The sequence below is a fragment of the Coregonus lavaretus genome, assembly GCF_964263955.1.
Source record: "Coregonus lavaretus genome assembly, chromosome: 39".
In the NCBI taxonomy this organism is placed as follows: domain Eukaryota; kingdom Metazoa; phylum Chordata; class Actinopteri; order Salmoniformes; family Salmonidae; genus Coregonus; species Coregonus lavaretus.
The window spans coordinates 7,385,594-7,390,132 of NC_140026.1; the positions used below are offsets into that span (position 1 = coordinate 7,385,594).

Consider the following 4,539-nt stretch of genomic DNA (forward strand, 5'->3'; position numbering starts at 1 on the left):
TCCTCTTTTAAATAGTGGTCAGTCAAAACTCTGTTTTCACACCCGATTGCGTAATAAGAACATATGTTTCACTAGGCTCTGTAGGCTATGGGCTCTCCAACCCTGTTCCAGGGGACCTAGGTTATTTGGCCACTTTAGTTGTGATCCAAACCTTATCAAAACATATAGGCCTATGGGCTAGGCTACATGATGCTTGCGACTATGGTTTTAAAAAGTCCACAAAAAAATGAATGTGCAAAGCAATGTGCTCAATATTAGGAAAGTTGATTAATAAATATAGTAGGCCTAGCCTATAGAAAGCTGATGGGATCCTCCTCTTTTTAATAGAGGTCATCAAAACTCTGTTTTCTCACGCAATTGCATAGCATAGCCTATAGAAATGTTGAGCAACATGTGCTTATTGGAACACTTATTTAATTCCATGCATCAACCAGCTCTCTCGCTGCGCAACAGCTGATCCTATTCCGCTCAAACTCTGAATGCCAGGTCTCTCATGAACTGTTTGATTTGATTTTCGATTGCATTGATGTCAGCGTGACTAGGGGTGTCAAGCACATTCCATGGAGGGCCTAGTGAGGACCTAGTGTGGGCCTAGTGTGGGCCTAGTGAGGACCTAGTGTGGGCCTAGTGAGGACCTAGTGAGGACCTAGTGTGGGCCTAGTGAGGACCTAGTGAGGACCTAGTGAGGACCTAGTGTGGGCCTAGTGAGGACCTAGTGTGGTTCTAGTGAGGACCTTGTGTGGGCCTAGTGAGGAACTAGTGAGGACCTAGTGTGGTTCTAGTGAGGACCTTGTGTGGGCCTAGTGAGGACCTAGTGAGGACCTAGTGTCTGTGGGTTTTGGGGTTTTGTTTTTCCTTTTAACTAAGACCTAGACGACCAGGTGTACAGAGTTCCTTACTAATTAGTGACCTTAATTCATCAATCAAGTACAAGAGAGGAGCACCCGCAGACACTTGGCCCTCCGTGGAATGAGTTTGACACGTGTGGATTAGATGGACAATAGAGTGTTAATTACCAGGCCATTAGTAACTGGCCGTTAGCAAGTTTGGCAGGCTACTAATGACCATCAGAGGGCAGTTTTGGAGAAGCCTAGTTACTGTGACTCAACGGTCACGTGGAATTTGACTGCGGTCATGACTCGTGACTGCCGGTGTGGCATTAACACGGTCACCGTAACAGCCCTAGTCTGGGACAATTTTAGCATTTTAGCTAACCCTAACCCTTCTCCTAACCTTAACCATGTTCTCCTAACCTGCTACGTTAATTATCCTAACCTGCTGCATAAAGTCACTTCTGCTGTACTGCATCTAGTCAAAACTGTCAGGCCTGCCCGCAGAACAGCGTGGGTTTCCAATAACGCTATACCCCCTGGTCTGAGGACATGTGTGTGTCTTACCTGAAATTTTCACTCTCTTGACTGTTTTGGTGGAGTTGTTGGTCACATGGACATTCACACTGATAGGCTCTCCATGGTAGTAGAGCTGAGAGAGAGGGGGAAGAAGAGAGATAAAGGGGAGGGGTTGGGGGTCAAAACTATCGGGACAGTGACACATTTTTTGTTGTTTTGGCTCTGTACTCCAGCACTTGGATTTAAAATGATATAATGACTATACGGTTAAAGTGCTGACTGTCAGCTTTAATTTGAGGGTATTTTCATCCATATCGGATAAAATAATAGCCAATCCGGGTTGAGCTAAACTGAGTGAGCTCAGCTGTGAATGGTCCTGGCACACCAAAAAAAAGTGTCAAGGGAAGCCAGTTTGGATTTGGCTTCACTCCTATCACAGAGAAATACGTCATCGACAGAAACAACTTGAAATGTGGCATCTTGTTGTGTTGTTGTCCTCTGGTGGCTAGCTAGCTAGCTAAAATTGTCCCTTTCCTAAATTAGCCATGGATGGAGTTAGGGATTCGAACTTGTGGTTTTACTTAATTCTCCGTACTGGCAAATGATTATAACGGCGATTGTGATCCAACCATAAAATACATTGTGCCCCTGAACTGAGAGGATGGAAGTTCAATATGTAGCTAGATGTAGAAGGCTAATGTTAACTAGCTAACTTTGCCATGAAAGGAAGTTAGGTTAGCGAGCAAGCATTTTAGCCAGGTAACCTAGGACAACAAAAAATAAAAGCGTTTTAGAGTGATAGTCATAGACAGTTTTGTCAACATGAAAGAGAGGAGGATGGCATTGGCGTTTCTCTACTAGTAGGGTGAATCAACATGTTTTTTCTACTTGCACGAATGCACACTCACACACACACAAATCAGAAACATGGACAGCCATGTATTTAGCTTAAGTTGATTTGAATAAATTGTTTTTGTTATCTTTTAGTGGTCACTGTATTAGACTAAGCATAGGTGATTTGATGATGTTGAAATATTGAAGTTGAAATGGTTATGTTTTCCTTGCGACTTGCGGTAACTCTCCAGTGTTCTAAATAAATAGTCGTTTAGTAGTCCGAAAATGTTGGAAACATTACCTTGCTTGACCATGCTGTAGGTCATTTAACTGTTTGTTACATGCAATATGTTTTGTGGACTTCACCGGACAGATGTTGCTCTCCGGTTTTGTGATGAAACAAAGGTGTGGTTGAATTTATTCTGCCACTGTCTTCTTATTATCCTTAGGCCTATATATCATGATCGCAAGGCATATGAACTAACAGGTTATAGAGCAAACAACGCAATTATCACAACACACAGGTAGTAACATGGCTTTTTGTTCTGGCTCGGCATCCCTAGTGATTTTACCCAGGCACCGCTACTGCTTGTTGGATGCATTTGCTGTTTGTTTTGGTTGTGTTTCAGATTATTCTGTGCTCAATAGAAATGAATGGTAAATAATGTATTGTGTCATTTTGGAGTCACTTTTATTGTAAGTAAGTATATAATATGTTTCTAAACACTCCTATATTAATGTGGATGCTGCCATGATTACGGATAATCCTGAATTAATGGTGAATAATGATGAGTGAGAAAGTTACAGATGCACAAATATCATACCCAAAACAACAACAACATGTGTCACTGTCCCTATAATTCTGGAGCTCACTGTAGATAGATATATAGATAGATAGATAGATAGATAGATAGATAGATAGATAGATAGATAGATAGATAGATAGATAGATAGATAGATAGATAGATAGATAGATAGATAGCCTAGCCTAGCCTAGCAACAAAACATCAATCTGCTATAACCAATCAATCAATCAAATGTTATTTGTAGAACGCTTTTAACAAATTAATGTGTGTGTACCTCTTTTCTTCCAGTGAGGCCTCTAGGTGTAATGAGCGGTGCCGTGTGTGTGTGTGTATCCTACCTCTTTCTCCAGTGAGGCCTCTAGGTGTAATAAGCGGTGCCGTATGAGTGTGTGTGTGTGTGTGTATCCTACCTCTTTCTCCAGTGAGGCCTCTAGGTGTAATGAGCGGTGCCGTGTGTGTGTGTGTGTATCCTACCTCTTTATCCAGTGAGGCCTCTAGGTGTAGGGATCTATCTGACATGAGGAAGGATCGTGTTGTCTCCACCATTGGCTGAGGACCAGGCTTCTCTGGGGCATACTGCACCTTACGGATCACCAGACGCACTGAGTTCCTGTAATCACACATAGGAGAAAAAAAGACATGCATACATCCAATCATATGACAGACCATATAACCATAAAACAAACCACTCAAACACTAGGATTATCAACAGCTCACAGTTCCTATGTACAGTATATATTCATACCAGGGTTGGGGTCAATTCCATTTCAATTCCTGTCAATTCAGAAACTAAACCAAATTCAAATTCCAAATGTTCCTCATTGAAAATCATTGAAGAGAATTGCAATTGGAATTTCAGTGTACTTCCTGAATTGACTGGAATCTAAATGGAATTGACCCCAACCCTAGTATATACATACACCATAATTGAACAAACCCTCCACACCAAATCACTGAATTACTGAATCAAAGGACATAGCATCCTTTATGTCCACAGTCTACCTTTTATGTATCTTCTCCTCTACAGTCCTGGCGCAGAAGGCTCTGACCTCAAAGTCTACTCCACAGGCCTGAACAGAGACAGAGAGAGAGAGAGAGAGATGGAAACAGAGGAGAGTGGGTGTGTGTGGGTGGGTGTATGTATGTCTGTATGTGTGTGTGTGTGTGTGTGTGTGTGTGTGTGATCTCTTTACCTTCCCTGTGTCCTCTGGTCCTGGCTGTAAAGTGACTGAGCAGGGCAGGTTCTGAGGGATCTGAGACATCCACACACAACACAGTCAGACAGAATTAAACACTCACAGGTAATTTAAACGGGTGTGTTTGTGCTGTACAGTGTGCCAGTCTATAGAACTCACAGGTAATTTAAACGGGTGTGTTTTTGTTTAAACGGGTGTGTTTTTGCTGTACAGTGTGCCAGTCTATAGAATTCACAGGTCATTTAAACTGGTGTGTTTTTGCTGTACTGTGTGCCAGTCTATAGAACTCACAGTGAAATTGAATGAGTGTGCGTGCTGGCCTAGTTTCTTCAGCAGTCGTTCCTGCAGCCGGCT

General features: G+C 42.4%; 1 pseudogene across 1 annotated transcript in view; it reads right to left on the reverse strand.

The window, feature by feature from the left end:
• Positions 1 to 4,539, reverse strand: part of LOC311112679 (arrestin red cell-like) — a 17,837-nt pseudogene that overhangs the window by 4,612 nt on the left and 8,686 nt on the right. Inside the window, exons 2-6 of the transcript in view lie at positions 4,477 to 4,537; positions 4,183 to 4,242; positions 3,992 to 4,059; positions 3,464 to 3,599; positions 1,398 to 1,482 (exon numbers count right to left, since the gene is read on the reverse strand). The product of the transcript in view is annotated as an arrestin red cell-like (transcript). The remainder of the gene's footprint in view (positions 1 to 1,397; positions 1,483 to 3,463; positions 3,600 to 3,991; positions 4,060 to 4,182; positions 4,243 to 4,476; positions 4,538 to 4,539) is intronic.